The following is a 26,072-nucleotide window of genomic DNA, read 5'->3' on the forward strand; positions in this document are numbered from 1 at the left end:
GGCCTTAGGGGAGTGGGATGCTATTTCCAGCTGTTTGACATATCAGAGTCCTCACTGGGACTCAGCTGAAGGACTGGGACTGGCAGGCATCTCAGCTACCCCGAGCAGGCTTATCTGATGTTAGAGAGATGCTGGAGGAAGGTCAGGAGAGATGAACGCAGACAATTAGGAATTTGGAGAACTATGGGAGAAAAACGTAGAAAGCTATACTGAAGATTCTCTGTGAAGGAGGGAGTGAGGTACTTAAGATGAAGGAGGGAGTGAGATACTCAAGATCCATTTTTTTGTGCAGTTGAAACAGAGGTGTTTCCTGGATGCTGGAACTTGTAGCCTTCTATCTTGAATTTCACACCTTTGCTTTAGAAGATTGGGGTGACTGTATTTGAATTCTGAGGACCTGAGAGGCTGAAGAGCACAATATGTCTTCATGATTGCATATGAACAACACAAACTAGAGAAGCAACAGAGCAGAATACTTAGAGGAACAGGCACATCACAAGTGTTTGCAAAGAATTAAAGAACTGCTGCACAGTCCTTAAATTCACAAGAGCTGAATGTCCAGGAAGGTTCATGATACAGCAGTGTTAGGAGCCTAAGGCAAGTGGATGTGAAACAAGAACTGGTTCTGCTGCTAACTTGGCGTGGTCCTAAGCAATTTGATTCTCTGCTCACACCTCAGTTTTCCACATTCGTTCATTTCACATGTGCTTCATTGATACTGCAAGGGCCTAAACCTTTTACTTTGACAGTATTTTGTGGCTCACAGAATATTATTGGGACTTTCACGATATTATTGAGACTATCTCTCTCTATATTTTTTTTCATTCACAATTTTGGCAGAGAGGTAACAACCAAAAGAATAATTTTGCTTTTTCATCTGGAGATTCAGTCCATACTGTTTTACTTCTCAGACTTAATGTCTTAGCATGCTTCAGTTCAAAATATTGTCATCAAGACAGCAGTAATTAGCGAGGTACACACAACCATTGTGTGTCAGAGCTTGGAGCAGAGTTCCTTCCTGCTCAAACACTTTTAAATAACCCTTTCTGATTTATGTGATATGCTAGTGAGTAGGAGCAAATTTCTAATTCAAATACTGCTGAATTTGGTCAAAGTTTGGTTTTGGATTTGAGTCCCTGTCTGTCAGTCTTACTGGATAGAATGTCTTTTCGAAACATCCAAAGCATCTTCTGCAAAGCCTGTTGAATCCTATTGTGATCTTGTCAGACTTTACATAGTGATTGGTGGTGGAGCCAGAGCCTCATGTTGTAATCAAGTATTCTTGTTAAATGTTGCTGCCTGATGTAACATTGTCAGGCAGCACTACGGTGATTCTTCCCCAGATCTAGTTTGTAACATAGCTGAGGATTTGGAGGGGAAAGAAGGATCTAAGTCCCATCAGTCATGAAGTACCTTCCAGGTTTCTGATGTTACCGGGGAAAGGCTAACTTACACAGCTATTCCTGAAGCTAAACAAATCGATCATTTCAGTATACACATCACAAACTCTTCTCATCCCTCTACATTATAAGCAGGATCTATATATTAAAATATGAGATTAAGCAACTTTTATCATGAATTTAATGAGCTTTAAAACTGGACTTACCTTGACTTTCCTGTAATTCAGTGGGAACTGAACTCACTTATGCCTGCGATGAAGTTAGTCCATTAATCAACTGACTGCTATAGCATTAGTCTTCTAAGGTGAAAAATATGATTCACATTTTATGGATAAGACCCTGGGAAAACAGATGTGATGATGTCACTTTTGTTATACTTGCACACATTTTTAAAGCTTTCCTTTACTCAGTATATTGGGTGGTTGGGATATCCCAGAAAACACAAGTCCAAACAACATATGCCTGATAGCATTTGCTGGAGACTAGATGATACTAAAAGCATTTTGGCCACACTTGTGGTGCTGTGCCCTAATTTATCATCCAGCTGGACGTGAAATGTCTCCGCGTCTGTGGCATAGGCAGCTGGTAACCTAGATAACCCAGAGAATAGATTAAGAAGAATATCACTTGGCAGGTGAGGTAGAAAACTCTGCTCTGTCTTCTAATGTACTTTCTTTAATCACAGGGCATCTCTGGCTACCTACCTGCTATGAGAGGGAAGTTAGAGAGTTTTAGAGTGTGTCACCATACCCCAGGAACATCAGAAGGGCTCAGTTTGGGTCTCATCCAGTGCAGTGTCTTCTCTGCATTCTTGAAAGGCAAGGTTGTGGCAGATGTTCTTTGCCTTTGAAAAGTGGGTCATTTAATTTGTTTCTGCTGTTGGCTTCTGAGGGCAGGGGAATCACCACATCTGATCTGGTCTGGGTCTGTTTCATTCTCTGCTCTATTTCAGAGTCCCCAGATGGCTCAGGGGACTTTTCCATACCCAGCTGCAGACAGACAAGTGGTGTGTTCTTCCTATCCCTACCCTTCAGACTGATCTTTAGCTGCTAGCTTTGTAGTCATCCTCATCAAATAAATACTTAAACCATTCCTGCACTGTGTAAACCAGAATCCTGTTGAAATAATACCAAAGTCCTTTCAGAGCCAGGTCTCTGATATGCTTAGCACGGTGTCATCTGCCTGCCTCACAGGAGGCAAAACGGCTTGAGTGAGGTACGGAGTAAACTGGGAAGGGTGGGGGGGAATAGGGAGGAAAAAATGCAATCTGCAGCTTAGAAAAATCTAATTCTCTCAAGGTGGATTGAAGTCTGCAGAGCAGTTATCTTTCTGAGCGGCTCATAGCAACCAGCAGTGTATCCTTTAATAGCCTTGGTGAGATTGAAGTTTTGGTGATTGTAGTCACGTTGTTGGCCCTCATCCTCCTTTTCTAGGGCCTTTCAGCAGTGCCCCACATCAGAGCTGTTCTTTAGCTAGATGGGAGAATGAGTGGCCTGACAGCTTTGAAGGAAATGCTTAATAAAAATTGATGGATACAGCCCGAGAAGGTCCCCTTCCATTATTCTTGCTGGGAGTAAAGTTATTAAGCTTTGATGGAGTCATGCTCTCTGCTGAAGTATTTTTTGCCTGTGATACCGGAGTTTACTGGGTTTGAAGGGAGATGGAAGAGAGGGAGATAGAGAGAGGGAGGTTGTGAAGGGAATTTGGAAGCAAAATTTGTACTGTAATTGATGGGAGGTTAGGAAATACTAGCAAAAAGAAATGCTAGCAGACTTTAAGGTGGGGGTCTCTCCTTTCCCCATAGGTATCACAGATAAATATCTGCCCTATCAATTAAGTATCCACCTTTGAGGGAGATATTGCCTATGTTGTTTTTTCTTTGTAGGCAAAGCAGGAAATGGTTCTCTGAGTGAGAAGGAAATTACACAGGCAAGAGATCATTTTTACTGTTTAGTTCTGGTGCCAGCTCTCCTGTTGCAGATTACCTCCGCTGGGTGGTGGGCAGACCGCGGGGTGCAGAACAGGCACCAGGGCGCCTTTCCCTGCGGGCGTGTGGAGCCCAGAGGAACAGAGCCAGGGGCAGGTCTCAGGTGGACAGTAGACATGGCTGGGGCAGCCTGGCTCTCCAGCAAGCCTTCCTCCCCTCAACAAGCATCCTGTTCCAAGGCTGGCCTGCCCCTTGCAGCCCTTTAACAAGAGAATGAAGTAGCACTTATTTTGAATCCCCTGAAGTAGATTTCAGAGGATTGGATGCATGGCATCTCTATGGCCTGTCCCATCTCGGCTCTACCTATATACCTTTCTCCATTTGTGCCCCTCTTTTCTCAGTTTAACACTGAAAATAAAAATACATTCATGCACTTTATGTCTTGAGCAGGAGCTATGTTAGAGTCCAGCAGCAACTCTCAGTGAGAGCAACCAGTTTAACCTTCCAGTTGGTCGGTCACATCTACCCCTGCAATTCAATCTGCCACACTGAATGCTGGATTTAATAATACAGTTCTTTAGCAAGCATTCTTCTCTAACGCTTTTGTTGTTCCCAGAATGCTAAAGGAGTCTGGTTTGTATTAGCAGTACTTCAGGAGATCTAACTAAATGTCAAAGTGAGGGTTTGCAGTATATGCTGTAACATGTGAAAAAGCTTCATCGTCAGGTTTGAACATCACTTGGTCTGCCATAAAAGTACAAATTTACCTTACAATAAGTGGATGATTTGTTAGTAGTTATTAATAGGGCTGAGGTGGTCAGTAATTTCAGTAAAAAGAACAAGCTCTAGGCAAACAAAACCTCTCATCTGCATGGGCAGGAAGGTGTTCCCATCATCTTGTCAGCTGGGCAGTACTTAATAAAAAAAACTCTTTGGAGCTTATGTAGGGATGGATACATGCAAGACTAAGTCTCTTACTTCTTCCACTGAAACTCCTGCATTTTCAAAATCTGTATTTGCATTTTGCAAGTAAGTTTATTTTTATCCTATCTTGGCTTGTTTAAGTTTTGGTTTTCAAGATTGTCTTCTGTTTATTGTGATTACCTGAGCAGGGGTACTAGCTTACTCTCACAATGTCAGGCTCTTCAATACAGAGTAACATCCAAGGATAATGTGTTTCTTGTCAGTTAGACAGGCTTAGGGGTTGGTAATATGAAAATTGGTCAGAAAGAAATGTCTTCTGATGAGTGCATGCATCTCAGTGTTTTCAGAATATGGGATTGTGCCCTGTAAACACACAGTTTTTTTCAAAGTTTTAACTTCTTGGCATCCTCAGCCTCCTGTGGAAGTGTATTCTGCCATCTGTATGCATGTTATATATGCATGTATATATAACTATTTCCCTTTTAATTTCCACCTTTCACAGTTTCACTGCACATCTCCCTGTTATGTAGTTTACGGAATGGAGAACAGAAATCCCTATCTCCCTTTACTAGTGCTGTTCCTTGTTTGATGTACTTTTATCATGTTCCCTGTTTTGTAGCCCCTTTTTAAGGCAATCAATTGAAGCTGCTTCCATGTATCTATATGTGATCATTTCAAAGCTCTTGACCATTCTTTTCACCCTTCTGTGAACCTCTATTTCTGTGATATCATTCTTTGAGGTGGTAATACCAGAGGGCATACACAGCAACTGTATCACATTGCAGATCATAGTGACATTTGTACTCACCTGTTGTCAATATTTACCTGAAACCTCCCAGAATCATATTTAGATCTTTGGTCTTCATGTTACATTAGTATCTCATAATTATGTTGAGATTAAAGAGACCCAGGTACTTACTCCTCCTTTTTGGGCCAGAATTACTAAGTTGAATGTTGAAACTAATCTTTGCGTAAATTTGCTTTTAATATGCTTGGGACTTTCACTGCCCTTTTGGAAAGACATGTTTCCCGTTAGGCATCTGCTTGCAGTTCTGATTCTAAATTTCACTTTCTTCAGCTCATCTTACATTTTCCCATGTTCCTGCCCAGAAATCAGAGTGTGTATTGCATTTGGGGAATTTGAGCAGCAGCAAGCTGAAAGACTTTCCAAAAATCCTTTCAAGCTTTCTGCCTGCTTCTCTTTTAATGCAATGGAATTTAGAAAGCAAAGCAGAGATCTCTTGCTGAAGTGACAGCAGTTGCCAGGTTGGTAACAGACCAATTGTTAGAAAGCTCTGGTGACAGCAAAATATTAAAGGAAACCTTTAGAGCATGAGACCCACATACTGAACATTTCAAATTAATAAAGCTCTACACTTAAGTGCTGGGCAAAGGCAAACATTATCAATAAAACAAGAGCTGCTTGCTGAATCTCATGAGTACTGCAGTGGTAATAGCTTGAGGAAATTTCTCTTAGGCTCAGGTTGTTCACCCACGCTTTCGAATCAGGCACAATTGGACTTCTGCTCCTTCTGTCATCAGGTGCTTTGGATTGTCCATAATGTCTAGTGTACAGACATCTGAAAAACACTGGCTTTGCTTGCCTTTTTTTATTTTTTTCTTTTTCCCCTAAGTGTCTAAGAAAGGTAAGCAATAAACTTGCGCTCTGTCACTATTATTTCTTCCTCCCTTCCTTTGTAGTTAAATGAGAAGAAACTCTTTCAACAAATTCCATTACTCTTCATTTACAGAAGAGGATATGAAGAGGATATGTCTCATATATTAAAAGAAGAAGAGGATATGTCTCTTACTAAACATCCTACAGTGGGAGCTTCTTGTAACAAATAAAAACATTTTTTTTCCTTTTCCTTGCAATTTTTATGAGCTAGTAAAGAAGAATTTGGCTGTAAAATGTTCTCCATCCCTTCAAGAAACAAATCCTGAAGAGTTTCTGGAACTGTTTTTAAATGTTGTATTTTGAACGAAATGTAAACTGACTGCTTATCTTTAGCTGTATGGTATAAATTTATGGGCTTGGTTTTCTGTATTTGTTTCCTGTGAAAAATTCCTGAAGCATATGTATGCTCCCATGGACTGATTTGGGAATCCTTTAAAAACAGTGTTAATGTGTACAGAGAGGGCAGGCATACAAAGAAGGCTTTGGTTGTTAAGGTGAGAGAAGAAGTGATTACTATCTTCATCTCTCAGTGAGACCATTTGCTTGCAGAGAACAGTATATTTGTTTAAATAAATGAGGATGAAATGAGTCTGCCTGATACTGCTTTACGTGTAAATTTCTGCTGTGCACTGTCTCAGAGGAACTGCCTCTGAAGTGAAGATTTGGGTAGGGCTTATTTTGTCTCTGTGTCATCTTGAATGCCCTTGATGTTGATGGATCTGGTACTTTGGGCATTGCAAGAGTTGCCTGCTTGATTGGAGTGTGATTCATTAGCCTGAAGCTGAAGTGTGGCCATGGTTGAATTTGGATATTCCCAGCAGGAATTGGATACATGATTACTATTTGTGAAGAGGGGAGGTCTGGTATGTGCCTGATCTTAAAAATGGACTTCCAGGACTCCCTGTCGACTTAGTCATTCAAGTGACAGGATTCCAGCTTGCAGGGTTACAAACCCAACAAAAACCAGCTGATCACCTTGAGCCACTGCTTAGTCCTGTAAAACACTCCCACTCCAAAAAGCTAAGTGGTGGACACTAGGGGCCGGCATGTACATTGGCCTGAAATGCTGAAAATCCTTTTTAGGAGGTGTATTCGGGGCATCCTTAGGCAGTATTCTCAGTGACTTCTGTTGCACTTTTGCTGTATTAGGAATGATAGGACTGGGTTTCAGCTGTATTTTGAGGGAGTTTGCTGAGAGACTTGAGGTGGCTCTGCTAGCACGGATCTTTTCTTTGTGGAAACCACAGTTTGGGTACTTATGTGTGTCATGGGAGAAGAGTCTGGCGCTGTCCACACCATGTTGAGCAGATATGCAGTATTGCAACATTAGCAAGGCCTGGATGCAGATGTGAGCTGGGGCTGATGTGAGGGACCGAGGAAAAATTGGAATAGCCTGCATGTGGAAGGTCAGAGGCAAGCACTTTGGAAAAACCATATGAGGCAAAGCTTGGATAACACTTGCCCGGATTAATGTTGGATCTAAGGCAGTCACTTACTTTCTAGAGAACTGCATTACTTTATTTTAATAATAATAAAAAAAAAAAAGTGGTCCCTCTTGTGGTATGGTAGCTACTGTAGTAGAAATGCGTTCGTTCAGTACTGAAGGCATGTTTAAACTCCCTTTGGCTTCACTGAAAAAAGACTTTGCAACAGTACAGAAACAGGTGGAAGGAATATTCTGGAACTCCATTTATTCTCTCGAGTTCGATGGTGGTTGTCTACTACATGAGACAGCGCTAGTGGATGCTTCCCTCCCTCCTCCCAGCACGCCCTCTAGTAATTCTGTAACAAGGGGAATTTAAAACATGGTACACAGGATTCAGAGAGACACCCTTTAACCAAAGCATTCATCCTTAGCAAAAAGGAAAAAGGCACAACTTGTAAATCCCTGGAGGAGAAAAGAGGGGAAAATACTGGAAGGGAAGGAAGAAAAAAGCACTGCCTGGTCAAAACATGGGAGCTGTCAATGTCCATTAGCCTACAGCACAAGAAAGCTTGGCATCATTAGTCCTTAGTAACGTCTGCGGCTCAGTTACATTTGTTTAACTAAGAGGGAGTCCAGCTAACAGAGATGTAGCTGGAGAGCGATGGTTCCAAGTAATTCAGACGTGGCTCTCTTCTGTGACACATTATCAATACTCTGTGGCAGTCGTTTTTCCGTGGGTTTGACAGACGAGCAGCACAGCGCGCTGGGCCAGGCTGGGCCTTTGCACACAGGCAGCGTAACCGGGGCAGTCTGTGCGGGTGTGCACAGAGCTGGGGCCGCCCCAGGGAGCTTCCCCTCCTGCGGGCCCTCGGCCTGACACACGGAGCTGCCTGCTTCTTTCTTCTGGTGGTGCCGGAGTGTGCCGCCAGCACCAGCGGCGGTACTTCTCTGTGCAGGTTTGTCTACGAGCATCTAGGATACGGCGGGGAGGAGCTTCATCTGCAGCAGGGAGGAATACATTTCTACATCAACGTTTTCTTCAGAAAGGAATTGGAGAAGTTCCAGTGACCATTGTGGGCTTAGAACTGTTCTACTACATCTTTATCTCCCATGTTACTTTTCAGAAAAGGGAACAAGCCCCAGTGTGGTAGCTTTGTGTATCGGTTTCCAAATAAAGGATAAATTGCTGGTGTTCAGGAAGAGACTAAAACTTTGAAGCCAACATCAGTTGTTTCATTTGCAGTATCTTCTGAACACTACTGAGGACCCGAGGGGAAACTTTGGGTAGTACTTTATGACAAACAAATCTGATATTAAGGATAGGACCTCACAATGGAGCTTTCAGTAGGCCTCTGTTCTTCGCTTGTGAGCGTGGGGACTCTTGGCATTAACTGAAGGACAGAACTGCCACCTGGCTGGAGGGGAGGCAGGAGCTGGGTGCTGGAACAGCAGTGGCTGCAGGGACAAGCAGTGGGAGGCTGTCACGTAGCGCCCCACCGTGAGCCACAGCACCAGGTACCAGCAGCACAGAGAGGCCTCTCCTGCAGCTCCATGGTCACTTCCCACAGGACAGGAACGGATAGACTTGCTCCACGCAGATTTTCCAGTCATAGGTGATTGTTTTTTATTTCTTCCTCCCCTGTAAATTCCTAGAGGTGATTTTAACTATAAGATGTTGACGAAATTTTAATGTAGTAAAATGTTGCAGGACACCACAAGTGTTTTTTTTTTTTTTTTTCTGACAAATGGAATACAGTACTTTTTTTTTTTTTTTTTTTTTTTTCAAGTGATTAAACTTCATATACCAAGTGATTAAAGTTAGTTTAACGGGCTATCTTTAGAACTCCTTTTTAAACTTTTCCAGTAAATCTCTCATTTACTCATTTACTTTCTGCTGAGCAGTTAGTTAGTGCCTCATTAAAGTCTGGAGTAGATCAACCCACGTGTTATATAGCAGGTTACCAACTGTTAATATCTTAGTAATTGCTGCCAACTTGGCTAACCAAAATCTGTGATCTCTAGTTGAAATCTGATGTTGCTTAGTAGCTTCATTTAGCAATATTTCTGACTTCAGTGTCTTCGTCACATTTCAGCATGTAACCCTACAAGGATGCACACAGGAGGATGTAAATATCAGTTTATGGTAAGATGACTGAGAAAAAAGGGAGGGAGTTATAAACTGTGAAAAAGTAGAAATGGGCATGGGCAATAAAACAGTGAGGAAGCTTACCAAGTGGCAGTCCCAGAGCTGGCTAGGACTTATCCATATCCGTGCAATACTGCAAGCCTGAAATGTCATTATTCACAGGGAGTTCTGGAGTATAATCCATCATCATTCAAAACAGACCAGCCATTCTCTGAAAGCTATTTAGGTCATGAGATGTCACCGCACCTGACCATAAAATCCATCATGCTGGGGAAACCAATGGCCAGTGCTTGGCATTGTGAAACACTGTGAGGCAGAAGCTGTATTTATCTTTGTTAGAATTGACAGATCGCCCCTGTAGTTTCAGGTAAGCCCACGCTGACAGATCAGCACAATGTATTACAGTCCATCAGGGTGATCTCCTTTGGAAGAGACCAGCTGCAACTATAGCTTGCGGATTTCTGGTTTTGTCGGTGGATTTGAGACACTGAGAAAGTATATAAGAAAGGCCTCTTTTGAAATGCTAAACAGCTCTATTCTTTAATCCTAGCAATTGTCTCCAGTGCTGGATTGTTCCCTCCCCCAACCCTCATATATATATATTTTTTCTTGAGTCTGCAAAGGAATTTTATGCTGGTGAAAGTCTTCAGCCTGACAGCTTTGCTTCCCTTTATGCAGTAATGCAGCACAGCCTACAGCAGTGCAATCTACATCACGCCTTCAGGGTCCCCAGAAGACTGAATAGTAAGTTCAGTGTCTGTAACTCATTCATTCCTTGGAGAGTCTTTAGAGCTCACGAGACTTCCAGCAAAAATCATTGCCTCTATGAAGAGGATGCTTGTCCATCAGCATTGCATAAACTTTACATCTGCTGCAGTATGTGTCAGACCAGAGCTGACTTAATGCAGCAGACTGACAGAGAAATCTTTGCTACACAAATGAAATAAAGAAATATTGCTTTCCTACACTAAGATTTGGCTCTTACTGATAATTATTTCTGAGGCAAAAGATGGAGCTTTCTTTCCTTTGACCTCATTGTATTACATAATTAAAAAATTACTAGGTAGTAGTAGTGGTCGATAGTGAATGCCAGAGGACTGTGTGAGCAGGCAAAACCTAGAGTATACTCCTAAGTATGGCAGAAACTACGGAGTCAGCCTGAGGCAGGCACCTGCTGTAGAAAACTTCATTCCAAGCAGTCTGAAGTTTGACAAGGTTTTTATACTGAAAAATGAATTTTACAGGAATGATTAGGCAACCTTCCTGTTGTTAGCAGTTATCAGCTCTACTTAAAATTGCAGTCTGATCCAAAAATATATGTCTGGATTTTTTTGTGACCTGCCGTACCTTATTCTTTTAGATCTTATTCTTGTGACAAGGTGCTGTTACTGTGATAGAAGCAGGACCTTAAAAGACCTTAACAGACCCTAAAAGTTGCCCAGTAAATAATAATGAGCTTGTCACTGGCAGTATTGCTAGAGGAAAGTACTCCACTAAACTGAAATAGCCCAATATGCTTCAAACTTCCTACCAGGATAGCTTATAGCCAGCTGCTCACCACCCACTTAAGTGCTGGCACAAACATTGCTGCTGCTTGAAGCATATGGTGCCACTGATGGGGGGCAAGAGCAAGCTTCTGAAACCTTGTGTTTAGGAGATCTGGTACATGTGCTTGAGGAAAAGCCCTCTAAGAAGTGAATGAGTTTTACTTTTCATCCTGGTGCTGTTTATCATATTGCCTTATCTAAGACATGAGAGGCACAATAAAAGTAATGCAACTCCAGTGCCTTCCCCAGTGCTGTGCCCAAGTGTAGCCTTATGGCTTAACAGCAGACCAGGCTTCCATGTCCTGGTGTGCCACCACCTTGCTGTGTAAATGTGGATCAAGCTGTTTCACTTCTTGTGGCTTTAGTTCATTTTTTTTCACCTGTAAACAATGACTGAACTAACGGAGATGCTGTGAAATATTGCGTATTGATATTTATTGCATATTGATATTTATTGTGTATTGATATTTATGATCTTTGATTGTTCAATTAAATGCCTTGCAAAACTCATCTTTTTCTGGTAGATGGCTTCAGATATGATTAAGCCGAAGTTTGAAGTAGGACACGTAAAAGTTTTCATCAGAGTTGAGGTTGTTTAAATTTTGATTAATTTGACCTCTTGGTAAGTAAGTACAAAGCAATACTATTCTCCGTCTGTTGCACTGAACTGAACAGATAGTGAAAATTTAATAGGGATGGAATCAACGAACAGATGATGGAGAGAGTTCTCTTTTCAGCAGTGTTTATTTTAATTCTCTCCCTTTCCTTATTTATCTTACAGATTTTGATGAACAATCAGCTAATTCCTGGCATGTTTACTGAATTCTCTTTCAATTTTCTTTTGTAAAGATGGAACTACAATGTTATCAGTAGATGTATATAATTTTTCTTGCAAATAGAGAAAAACAGAAATGCTCCTCAAAAATTTTGAAACACTCTTTAATCAGTGATGGGAAATGGCAGTTTCATAATACCCGGTAACAGATCTGAGTCTGGATCAGTTAGGTAGCAGCTGCAAGTGAAAGCTTCCAACATGTTTTTAATGATATATGTGAAAGGAGTCACTGGATTTTTTTTTAATAGGATATGAATACATTAGAAATACTGCCTGTTACAGTAAATGAGCGGTGTAGTAACTTTTCTTTTATGTTTCAGTAAGATTGAAAGCACTAGTATAGTTAGTGATGCACAAAGGCTTTCTCTCAAAGAGCAAACATAAGTGATAATAGCAACTATGTAGTTGTCCCAGTAGACTTTGATAATTTCCCCAAAGTGATTTCACCATCTACTGTAGATGTAGCCCTAGTGGGATGTGCACCCTTGTGGTAGGTAGCATTGTTCTGATTTGCAGACCAACTAATGTTTGTAGTTGTGGAACTGGGACTGCCCCATGGAAACTAAACTTTTCCCACAGAGATGGATTTTCCATCAGCTGGGAAGAACCGAAAGAATTCTGTCTCTCTATTTTTGTAGACATGTCAAACTCAGAGGACTAAACTATACCCACACCTAACATTAGCTCATTTAGCTTTTTATATCTTTCATGTATTTGCAGAATAAAGCCTTTTCTTTATGCTGCTTTTACTTGAATTCCTTTACTAGGGAGTCTGTGCATCTCATTCAAGCCAAAGGCAGTCTGTAGAAAGGCTCCCAGTGAATTTAACAGGATCAAAATGGAAGAATACATATAATAATTTATGAAGAATATTAGATGTGCCAGTAAATCCCTGAAAGTCAACACGGCTTCATGGTTAATAATAAATGTTGCTGGTGTATTTCATTAATGCTGTGACCTACGCGTTGTTCTTGGAGCCTTAAGCTCAAAGAGGACAAGGGAAAGAAATTAAAAGAGTGTTCTTGTACCAGTTTGGGATTGATTTGTATTGCTACTTTCCATGTTGCAGTTTTCTTAGTATTCTTATTAATCTGGAAGATATTCAATGACTAGATAAGGTGGTGGATGTAATTATATGGTTTTTATCTGTACTTCAGCCAACCGTGATGAAAATATCGATCTGTTTATTTCTTATTCTTTGGATTAAGGTTACTCTTAAGAATGACTGCTGGAATAATTTACTGTAGTCATAACTTGTGTATGCAATGGGTATAGTGCAGCTAACTGGAAATGTGTTAAATAATTTACTAGAGCTAATAGTAATAAAGACTGAAGAATCGTTAATATGTCATCTTTGGTTGCATAAAACCTCTTGTCACTAAGGGACCTAGAAAGTTGCAGCTGTTCTTTGTTACTTCCCCACGTACATTCTTAACCTCATCAGTTTTCTCTCATGTAGATATTTAAGCACTTTGCAAATAATTCGTTACACCATTCCTTCTTTTACAGTTACAGTTTGGTCACTTTGTATTATTGAAATGACACTTGATTACATGCATATATAGTTCTGTAAGATACTTACATAATAAAAGTTACTTCAAAAATATTTCAGCAGAAGGTAAAGTCTCTTAATATACCTTCAGTATATGATATCCAATAGTTAAAGACAATACAGCTCTACGATGTTGTGAAATCTCCCTGTGACTTATTAATGCTGCCTGATCACTTTGTCTCAGTTCATTACCATGAGAAATTTAGCCCTTTCAGCTACCACTCCTCATTATGACATTTTTAGGCTTATTTATCTCAACTCTGCTTTGCTTATTTTGCAAGTTACAGTGAGTGATTTAATAAATTACATCACTGTTGTAGAAACCTGATACCATGAATCTTTATTATTGGTGGTGGTGTTTGATTTATATTCTTAAAACATAACAATGGGACAATGGCTTAGTCATCTCTAGAATGTTTACTGCTTCCTATAACATAGCAATTTCTATGGCAAGACCTGGAAAAGGTGGATGCCAGAGCAATCAGAGTGATGCCTTCAGATACAATAGTGCCAGCTGAACATAATAATGCACCTGAATCAGATATTGCATATGAGTCTCATCAGCTGTTATTTAACAAATTTAAAATGGAGGAATACAGTGCAGGCTGAAGGTTATAATTCAGAAAGAAGATTAATAGCAAGGTATATGATAGATACCCAGAAATGTGATTAAGTAATGGCTTTTTTTTTTTTTTTCCTCATACAGAAAGGAACTAGAAATTAGGGAAATTTGAAAGAAAGTAAGTGGAATGCAACAACTTTTCTAATAATCTGTAGTGGGGATTGTTACATCTTCTTTCAAAGCATTTGGAAGTGTCCATGGATATTCTTGGCATTAGCAGATTTTAATGCTTAAGCATGTTGACAAGCAATGTGAGTAAATTGAAATAATTCAAAGGAGATACAAAGTGCACTGAAATCTTTAAGAATCTCAGATGGTTTTAGAGAAGGACTAGTTTAGGCAGAGAACTGAAAACTGAAGGTGCCTTTCTGGAGGTTTGACTGAAGATTGGAACTGTAGCCTCTAATGGAAAACTTAAACTTTATCTAAGAAAAAAAAAAGACTTGAGTCCTAATCATTTCCCATAACATTTTTTACTCGTCTATATGCTTAGTCAGTGTCATCATCATTCTTTTCTGTCTGCAGTTAATATCCTGAAGGAGGTGAGAAACCTTTATCTAAACATTATTATTGTAATTTTTAAGAAACTGCTTTAGAATATTACCCCCAGTGTTAATGTAGTCTATTATACTTGTAACTAATATCCAGTGTGAATCAAAGGGATGATGTTGCAAGCTTATGAAATATTGCTTAGTTTATAGGGTATGCCAGATATCAGCAAAATTGTTCTGCAAGAAGCTTAGTTCTTCACTTACATGGAGAAATATAAAAGAGCTAACAGAGAATGGATTTATTGTACAGGCAGTGCATAAGAATAACCGTACTAGGTCAAATCAACGAATCACCTGTCTCAAGTCTGTTTTGACAAGATCCATCAGCACTTGTCCAGAAAAATGTGCAAGGACAAAAGAAATTGCCCCCAAATACTCACCTAGCTTTCAGAACTTTAAAGGTTTTGAATCTTTCAGTGGATTAGTCTTCCAAAAATATGTTCAGAAACTTGCTTTTCTGAAGCTACCTACATCTATTTAGTTAGCTAATTAGTTAGTTTGTTTTCTGCAGGCTTATAAAATAAAATTGAGGACTTGATTAGGTATCTGGCAAACAAAATGGTGGGCAGAAAAAAAGGGTGAACTGGAGATCTTGATTGAAGGAGAGACAGAATTGTTGATATTGCATTTGGGAGTTTGAAGTGGGAGGCAGGCTATTTAGGGAGACTGAACGCTGGAATAGTGCCTTTCCCTGTGTGCTGCCTTTTCAGAGGCAGTGCACCAGCTGAGCTGCTGAAAAGCTGAGCAGGCTACCTGGTAGGAAGCAAGAAGGGAGGTTTCAAAGCTGGAAATGACAAGAAAGGTCCTGTCAGAACTTCTTCAAAAACTGAACTCTTTGTATCATGTCTTCAAAGGACCAGGAACAGACTGACGGGTGACAAACAGAACAAACAAACAAAAAACAACATCAAAGCAAACAAACAAGAAAAAACAGTGTGGGTATTTTTCTGGGTCTGCATTTTTTTTTTATGATCTTTAAATGCCCCAAAATGCACTCATGAAATCTTGTACTTTCTGTCTCAGCTGAGCCAGGGCTTTCAAGGTAGCCAGCTCTGGAACATACCTTTCCAAACTCATCATTGTTGTTGGCAGTCAGTAAATCCAGCGTGCCATCTCTTTGAGTCAGAGACTTTGCTTCCTGGGCCATGGTGATTTTTGCTATGTTCTCCATGTCCTCACTCAGACAACATGCACCGAACAGCAGCAAAGTCCCTGTCAAAAAGGTGGCGTATTGCCTTCAGTGGAGTAGAGCACATTTCAGCAGTAAAGATCCTGTTTTCATATAAATATTCTTCATTTAGAAAGTGGAACACACACACAGAATGCAGAAATAGTATGTTATGGGAAGCTTTTATTTATTTATTTTTATTTTTTGTAGGGGAAATGTTTTTATGAGACCCTGAGGCACTTCTAGCTCTTCAAATTGTTATTAACCAGCAAGACCCTTTTACTTTCATATGCAGAAGTAAAGAGCTGTGTAGTTGTTTTTTTTTTTCTCCTATTATTTATTTTATTTTTAAACAAAGCAACCTAGAGAGATAAAGATTTGTTTCCTTCCTTTAGAGACCAATGGTTGTTTTCTACTCAGGTCACGCCAGAGATTGAGGGTAAAAAGAAAAAAAAAAGAATTTTTAATAGTGCTGAATTGACTATTTTTGTTCATTTTACAGTATCATGCTTCTCTGACATGTTTACTTTACAAATGCTTCAGCTCATGGCCATGACTTATTTTGAATGGTAAAGTATATAATTAATGTCAAGGTGAAAGGCGATTATGCTTGTGAACACTCCTCTATGCCCTCCAGAAACCACTTATGAAGCCAATTTAGGTCACACATGGTTCAGTCTCTCGGAAATCTTTCTTAGTAAAGCCCCGAGGCACTCTCTTTTACTGAGCAATTAACAGAAAGCCAGCTCCTTGTGCTATTGTGGGGAAATGATAATTTGTGGAGAAGGGGGAAGGACTGTCTAAGACACACAAATGTTTCTTCATATAGCTCTCTTGAAAGCTGAAAATGCAATTTAAATGGGCAGTTAAGGTAGAGAGCAACAAACGTCCAAAATGCCAGAATGGAAGTGCTTATTTGTTAAATACAGTATTTTGAGGCTTTCCATCACCTTCTGTTAAATTTTTCCTGGCTATTTGAACAGATGTTTCTGAAGAAACCCCCTCGGCAAGCCACGCTGCAAAGGAATAGTTCCCAGATCTTGGCATATCTGGATGTACTGCTGCACCCTGAAACCTCTGTGCAGGTATGTGCTGACAAGCTTAGAACAGCAAAATGGCAGTGAGCATTAGACTCAGTTTTGCAGTTGTCATTTTTCAAAAGCCAGTTTGAGTCACCCTAATGATACGGTAGTTAGTTACTAAAACTTGGTTCTTGCCAGTGTAAACAGAAACAAGCTATATATGATAAGACTGTGCAATATCTGTGTGTAATAACCATGTCTTATCATGTGGTACTGGAGCATTTGTTATCAACTAAATACATTTGGATTTCAGCTTGGGTTTCTCAAGCTGGCCAGAGCGGACTTTTCCATGAAACATCTGCATGGTGTTTCTGCCAAAATGTGGATTTGTCAGTTATTAGCTGCTGAAGACTCTGGACAAAGAAAATTCCTAGTAGTACGCTTATTAGTCAGAATCAATTATATTAGTCTCATAATCAGACACAACTGAGTAAGTACCCCGCTTTTTAAACTCTTCAAGATGCAGATAAGTGCTGTGACTGAGCCAAGGCCTGATTGTTCACATTTAGTCATGGTACTGGTGTAGTCAGCGTTCATGAGGAAAGAAACAAAGATTTACTGTAGTTGTGGGATTAATTATATTTCTGCTGTTTATTATGGTATCAATTTGTATGACAATTTCATTTGTGTATAGGTATGTAAACCTATTCACACAAGATGACCAAAGCTTGCAGTCGAATGGGAGTTTGAAAGTCTGTGGTTACTCTTGTATTATACACAGAGTTTAATTCGCTGAGGTTGTTGGGTACAAGGCAAAGCTGTTGCAACAGTGCCTAATGTCAGAAGGGAATACAATTCACTGTACTGATGTGATCAGAAGGACTGCAAAATAATTTGTGATTTATTTTTATTTATTAAAAAATAGGAATCCATTGGCCATGTAGAACAAAAGGCAGAGTTAAATACCCTCTACTAGAAGGCAGAAAACAGGGGTTGATTACTGTGAGCTGTTCCCTTTGGGCTTATCATTTACCTCTTGTGTCCCTCCCGAGCTCTCCTCTGAACACACAGCAGCAGTGGATGTCAGGCTGGGGCTCAGCAGGAGCCTTCACCCTGTCATGAAGTTGAGAAGCAGAAGTGGAGAGCTCTGGCGTCCTCCTGCACTGACTCCTCTAGCTGATCCCTGGTGCCAGCTCCCTTTGGCCTCTCTGCAGCAAAAAGGGGGCAGTGCTGGCCTCCCTCCCAGCGCGGCCGGAGGACTGTAACACATAGTACCTGTCATTGCTAGGTGCAGGTGGGCAGGTGACGTGGCTTTAGACTGTCTGAACTACTTTCTCTACGCAGCAGCTGCTCTGAAGTTCGGATGGTCAGTCTCACAGCCCGTGGCATAAGCAAGGTGGGAAAGTAAGGGTTGATTCATGAGATGCCAAGCTGGTAGTTTTCAGTGCAGTCTCCAGCTAGAAATACTGCCTGCGAAGCTTCCTTCTGCTAGTGGTGCAGAGGAGGTACCTAGATACAATAATATTGGATTGAAGGGTATTCATTAGTATCCTCTCATTGTTGATAATTGTCTTGTTAGGGGCCTCTTCACAATCAGAGGAACAGGGGAAGTGAAATTCCTCTTTCCATGGCACCTAATGTCCCCTTTAACTTAAGCTGCTTAAATATCTACCTATACTCTAACATCTTCCATACCACATTGCCCCAAGTACAGTTTACTTCTCTGGTGTTTGATCTCACGCTTCAGCACTGACTGGCTCTCTGATCCGTTTCCTCTGCAACCATCTCTGCTGCCTGCTACATTCTGCTTGTTACATCTAACACCCTCCCTCCCCCTTTTGCTTCTGAGCTCTCTCCTTATGCAAAACCCTTCTCTGAACTATTTTTGTGGCGCTGACAGGAAACGAACGAACAGTAATGAGGCAGTTAGATGGAGCTGACAGTTCAATTATTTATTTTTAAAGAACGCATATATTAAGACATTAAAACTGGATGGGCCAGATCCTCATCTGCTACTGCTCTTTTGTGCTGAGAGTACCTCTGAATTGTGCCGGAGGAATCTCTCTTAATATGTGCTTTTTGAAATAATGTTGATTTTTCTGGGTCTTCTAGCTTCTGCTGGTAAGATATTTTCTGGGTGCTGTTTCAACGTGAGTGATAATGAAGAAATCCTGTTGGCATCGATTCTGACCGCAGCACGGAGGGGGCTGCCCCAGCTGGTGCCTGCAGCGCTCAGCAGGGCGGTGCTGCCTGCTGTGCTGGGGCACCGTGCAGCACAGCAAGAGCGATTGGCCTGACTGCTCCTGCAACAGCAGCAAGTGGAGCCAATACCAAGGGTGTATGCAGCTTCTGGCTAGTGATGAAAAGTCAGCAGGCCACTTGGTGTTGAAGTAGCGTGTCCCGGGCATGTTGTTCTGCCACTCCGAGCCCTTAACCAATTCACTGTGCTCCTCTGCAGAGTGTATTCTCCATGAAAGAGTCCTCTCTGCAGTGGAGATCATGCTAGTAATCTATCATTCAAAAGTTTTAATAGCAACAGAGTGCTATAATTGAAGAGACACATTTGTCTCTGTTCAAAATAATACACACACTTATTATTTAGCCAGGGCCAGAACAAATTGTCCATAAAAGCACATATTTTAATAAATGTTCTCTCTTGTTTCAGCAGCATCCCAAGCAATCACGAGATAAAATTGCATGCATCCTTGGCATCTTCTAGTACTGAAATGCTGCATTCTCTGTGTTCTGGATAAAGCCCGCCTTAAGCCTGTCCTGACCTTGGACCAGAACACTTGTTGTCATTCCATCAGCTTTCAAAACCAGAGCTATTTGTCAGTTCTGCTTTTGACTTTGTCACTTAGTTTTCAGTCACTTCCTGTGAACTATAGGATGGTGAATGAAGAAATGACAAAACTTTTTATGAGGACACTGAGACCGGTCAGCACCTTTCTGAGTTGAAATCCCCTTACACATCTAATTTGAAGACAGCTGAGGAGCCAAAGCAATTTCTCTCATAAAACCGCTTGACAAAAGGAGTTCTAGGTGATTAAATCTGTCTGTAATATGCCTGTTCTTGTTTGTTTTCCTTTTTCTGTATAAGGAACAGAGAATCTTTTAGTAGGAGGCATCTGCTTGATGTGGTTAATGCTGTAATTCTGCACCTCTACCCACATTGTATGCTTTGAAGCTGTGTTTCTGAATCTTTTAAAGTTCCCATTGATATATCGTTACTGTGGACATGTGAGGAAAAATCAGGACAGCATACAACTAGGTAAACTTCCAAGCTTGTGTATGGGAAAGATTGTATTTTAAATTATCATTTATTTATTTATAAGTAGGGCACGGAACTGCTTGCAGCTGAGCGTCTTCGTGCACCATAGGTTTCTACTTCAAACGCAGCCCAGGTCACCAGTACTCATTCAGTTCTTTTTGAGTTACTAGGAAGCAGGAGTACATACCACTGCCGGACCCCTGGCTGACACTGTCACCTGAGAGACAAGAGAGGTCAGGCATTGGCATGGGCTGCCCAGGGAGGTGGTGGGGTCACTGTCCCTGGGGATGTTTAAGGAAAGGTTGGACGTGGTGCTTAGGGACGTGGTTTAGTGGGTGACCCTGGTGGTAGGGGGATCGTTGGACCAAATGATCTTGGAGGTCTTTTCCAACCTTAATGATTCTATGATTCTGTAGAATAAACTGAAGGGTATGAACTCCTCCGTCACTCTCGTAGCTGGTCCCCTCTCACTAGACAGACAGAATCGGAGATGCTTGCATTGTACCCGGTTATACTTTACTTGACCAGTGGATGGAAGTGTTTAGTCCCCAGCTAGAACTATCAACCAAGCATGAAAGTGACTTTTTAAAATTTTAAGCCAATTTATAGCTCGCTGTGGTTTTAATTTTATTTGAAGACAATTATCAGTAGAAAGGTCGTCTGCATGCTTGGCTGACACCATGTCCGGGCTACATACACAGTAAGCTGAGTCTCTAGTATCAGCACTTTTAGGAGCTCGGATATACTCCATGTCAAGGATTTGTTCTTGGAACATAAAACTTCTCAGAGCCTGTTCATGACACTAGGCAAAGCAGATGCTGGCTGAATGGCACGAGTCTATAGGGCATAGCTGCTGATCTGTTTTGCCTCTGTTGGGTATGGAATCGACTGTACCAGCCTGAGCAGCGATGGCTTCTCCTCTTGCTGTGCCTGCTTCCCCTACTGTTTCTGCTTCCCACGGTTAGGGTGTGCCCTGGGGTGAGAAGTTATGAGGTGGGGTTACAGCCAGGACTATTAGTTTTTCCAGTCTAGAAAGTTTATGCTCAGTCTGCTCTTGAATGGGTTGCTGCCAGGGTGCATTTTCAGGTTCCTCAGTGCTTTAGTTATGTTTTGTCAGGGAGAGCAGAGAACCAAGACTATAGCAATGCTGATGGGACACTATACAGCTGGTGATAAAACCTTAGCCTGACTTGTAACCCTGGGAATAGCCCCAAGCAAGGCCATGTGGGAAGCTGCAGAGCACTTTGACATTGGGTTGAATGTTACTACCAGAGGTCAGAGAAGTAAAACCTCCTTGTGCTGTCATTTGGTTAGGCTGTAATTCACTTCTCTCAAGGTATTGCACTCAGTTGCTCTGTGCTATTATATGCCATTGAAGCAGCTGGCTAAAGACAACCTTTTGTTTGGTTCATCGATCAGTTTGTATAGTGCTTTTAAGGCCATTACCATGTGTAAGTGAAGTAAATAATGTTAGGGTCATTGATCCTGATATCCACACAAGGATTTACAGGCTTCTGACTTCACTAGCTTTCTGTTCTGCCCACACTTTAAGTGCAACCACTGATAATCAGACAGCTGCTGATAATGAGAATTGAAGGGGATAAAAAAGGCTGATATGGAGAGGGAAGACAGAGTAGGGGTTTATTTGTTAAATGTAGAATACATTTTAAATTACCTAGATGTAAAATTTAGGAAGTTGTCCTACTTGTACCTTCCTACACTATCCATCTTAAAGGTATTGTCAGAGTGGGTGGTATATCACAAGTATGTGTTTGTATTTTCTTCTTCATTATTTGTTTTCTACTAAAGGGAAGCTGATATTTCTGCTTCCTTTTTTTCAAGATCTCTTGTATACGCTTATGAGTTCATTTTTCATCTTATCATAAACTGAACTTGCAAAGAAAAGATGCGCTAATACTATTTTTGAGTCAAATGAGAAATATTCAGATATGTTTCAAGAAACAAAGTCATATTTCAAGATGCCTTTAGACTAATTTAGTAGACAAAAGGAAGGAAATGAAGTGGACAGAGATGCAGAAATTCAGTTGCCGTTGGTTTTACCGTCACGTACCCAGTTCCTGCCAGCCTCAGCCTTTGATCCATACCTATGTGGGGCTGCATGGGCCTTCCCTCTGCAGAGGGAATTCAGGTAGTGTCAGAAGATGGCCACTGGTGCTGCTTATGGAGGAGGAACTTCTGTCCTCAGTGCCCTTTGCATCTATCCTGATCACTTTTCTTCATGACACACCATCTCTGCAGAGTTTTGATTTGTTTCTGAGGTGATATCACATCAAGAAAAACAAATTGCCAATTATTTTAAAAGGGTGAATCTTTTATGTTTAGTTGCTGTTTTGTAAAGGCTGCTTGATGTTCCACTGTCCAAAATAACCCTCTGTGGGTCTTTTTGCCATTACACGCAGAGTCCTTCCCCCAAATCTGGGCTGTCAGAAGCTGTCAGAGCTGGGCTGTGTCTGTGTTATGAGAGGCTGTGAAAGTGACTTCTGTCAGCTCAGTGGTCCTGCAGCCACTTGGGTAATACTTGATCTTGCTTCCCTGATTTTTTCACTTCTTTTGAACCTTTGGTTCCAGTGGCATTTATGGGTATCTCAGGAACACAAAACTGAAGGGAAGGGAGGGGGGGAAGCAACCAAGTTGACTTTCAGGTCACCAGTTTCACTATGTCAGAACCAAAAATAGAACAGGAAACATTGTTTTCAACTTTAACATGAAAAATTAAAATCCACTTGGCTGAGTCCATGGTATGGGGCTTTTTCTGTGTATGCTGTTTGTGTGTCATGAAATATTTACTGCTCAGAATGACCCAAATTCATTTTTTCAACCTGAAAAAAGATTCCAAGTGTGCTATTGTGTGCTTGCTCCCTCCTGGACATGAAAAATTAACACCACATCACCTCAAGAGTTAAGAGGGGCATCGGATAAGGTATTTTTTCAACCAATCTGTTGCTACATGTTTTTTTGTCTATTTGAAATGCACACAGACAATTCAGAAAAGAAAAGAATTGGAGCCAGAGCCTTCACTAGGCACAAGCAGGCCTGCAAAGTATCAGTCACGTTGCCCAGCTCAGCCGTTCTGATCAGTGGCTGAAGCTGCCTTGTGACTTGCTCTGCCAAATGATGTGCTTCAAGCTTTCAGTTTTAAGTAGCTGCAAGAATATATAGGATGTTTCCTGGAGTTTTTGCAGCTTTGGGACAGACAGTAATAAATAAGTGAATGGGGGACTGCATGTGTATGTATGTGTGACATAAAAAATTAGGATAAGGTTGTGCTTGCTTTTTGCCAGAAGTTTCCCAAAAAGTTTTTACCCTCTCTCCACAATTAGCTAATAACTCAACTAACTCAAAACTTAATGCACTTGATAAGGCAGTTTAGTCTGCTCTAGAATCTTTAGCAACCCTATATTTATATTTATATATATATGTATCTTTGTCCTACCCAGGGCTTGCACTTAGAAGCTCTTCTACAACAGTAGGTTATTTTTTGTGCAGTAGGTTATTTTTTGAGCATAGCTCAATGTTACAGGACAGTGTGTAACATCCAGTATGTAGGAGTAAACAGTACAGAGCCAGCGTTCTCGGGCCAAGGGGCAGAGACATCCCTACCAATGGTGCAAGTCTTGAAACAGCTGATGAAAACAGCATGTCCCCTTCAGGTAGCATAATAATAATCAAACAAAATGAAAAAAAAAAGTTAGAAAAAATGAAAATTGCTGCAACTACTATCTGAATAAAGGAGAAAATGTCTTTTTCACCACAATTTTTACACACAATGCATTTAGACTACTAGAAATTCTTTTCCTATTAAATGACAAAGTTAGTCCAGTACTTGTTAAGCTTATGAGCTCTATCATGTGGTGGGATAAAATATGGTATCCCCAGGTACAATAGGCTGCAACTTTACAGCCATGAAAGGGCAGATCAGTAAGACCATATGCAGGTTATACATCCTCATTTATTTTTTATTATTGATGCTATTATGTATGTGTGTGACTTTACTTACCTGTGGGGCAGTAAAATGAGAGTTGTCAACTTAATGGCTAGTACCTGATTTCCTTAAGATTTCTGTCTTGTACATGATGCCAGGTTTCTAATGCTTCCTTGTAGATAAATTGACACCCTTCAGGGAAGGGTTTAACAGTAAGCCATTACTACTACTTGCTAATCACAGGTGCACTTTAAGGTTAACAGAACCTCATTTTGATTTTGTAAAGCTAATGCGTTTTTATTTATTTATTTATTTGTATTGTTTATTTTTCCCTTGAAGAAACTGAGTGCTTGCTGAAACACTGTCTACCCTCTGTTGTGCTATAGAAAGCTTTGGAGTATAAACACTTTTTTCCCTCTGCCTCTGAGTTTGGCTGGCTGGATTTACTGTGCCTCCAGTGCATCAGAAACCTTCCCCGCAGGCTTAGAGAGAAGAGGGACTTGGTTGTCTTTGTTATGTAAATGATGGGCAGAGACAATTGTTTTGTACAGCCAGAACCTAGCATGCTACAGGGATTTGCAGTATTTTCATTCAGGTATGTTTTGATGACTTCAGTCCCCAAACCCCTGTCCTCAAAAATGTGAAGGCAAGATGAATATTACTGAGATAAGGAAAAACCCTTAGTGCTAGAGACCCAGAAGACCAGACTTCCTGCACTGATGATTGGTGTGATCAGTCTGTAGCTGTACAGACTTTCTTTAGCTATAGTTCTCTTGGTTCAGGTCAACTTTTCCTTTGCAAAATCCCTTTTTGTTACAGTCCTGAGACTGTTGTAGCTGTGCCCCAGGAAAACACCTGCAGCATGGCAGCATTCTCTCGGCTGGGCTACAGGCTCTTGGCTCCATGCCCTTCATAGACATTATTTTCATTGATGCAGCTACGTTTGCGGAAGAAGTTACTAACCTCAGATATGCTCCTTTGCTCCTAGTACTCCTGCTGTTACTTCTAAAGTCAATTAACACTGTAAAGAAAACACTCCAGGACTTCCTCAGCTTTAGTGGAAGAAGAGCCCAACATAAGATAGACAGCATGCTGCTGTACACGCAGCCAATTCCCCACAGCCACATCAGGTGGAACCTCCTCTCCGAACTCTGTCAGCCTGAAGAGAAAACATCCATTTTGGAGCATAACCTTGCACTATCAAAATCCTCTGAAGTAGTTTCTGAAAGTGGTCTCTCATTTGCTAATTCAAGTAATATCATCTAGATTAATTCAAACTATGGCTCATAATAATGTAAGTGATTTTGTCTGAGAAAATAAGGAAGCATTGAAGGCCTTAGCTGGTAGATCTGTAGATGTTTTTGCCTCCAGCAAATGATAGAGAAGATCACAGGAACCATCCCCTTCTACTGTGGGGATAGCTGGATCCAGCAGAAAGCTGTTGTGACCTTCAGTTCCTGATTTTTCAGGGAACAAAATTAATTTGGGGTCTCTTGGACCCAAACAGCATTGTTCTAGACTTCAATCACAGCAATCACTAAATCTAAGTTCTTGAACAATGCTCAGCAAAGACTCACTTTGCCATGCGTCTTTCAGTTGGAATGGGGCAAACTTTGCAGTGTTTGTGAGAGCGTTTTGATTCTGGCCTCTTCTCTCTAATCCTGATGTCTAGCAGAGAGATTCTAGTTGTTAATTCTGCTTTGAAGCACAAACAGGTAGGCTGCAATGTCAGATCTCATTTTACCTTCTGAGTTTGTCACTGAACAACTCAGCATCCCTGAATTATTCACAACACAGAGTACTAGCATGTGTCGAGATCAGTAATCATCAGCCAAGCGAGAAAGAGATCCAGGCTGCTGTTGGTGGTTTTACACTGACAAGAGAGCCTGAATTTGAAAAATCAGACATTCTTGCTATTTTGTGTTCAGAACAATTCAACAAAAACATAAAACATAGGTTTGAGCATCTAGGTGTTCTCTGGTTTCCCTATTTATCCCATTAAAAGAAAAAAAAAACGTTTTCATAGCTTTACTAAGATTGGATTTCAACTGAAGCATTGT

Source organism: Anser cygnoides, chromosome 5 (assembly GCF_040182565.1).
Source record: "Anser cygnoides isolate HZ-2024a breed goose chromosome 5, Taihu_goose_T2T_genome, whole genome shotgun sequence".
NCBI lineage: Eukaryota > Metazoa > Chordata > Aves > Anseriformes > Anatidae > Anser > Anser cygnoides.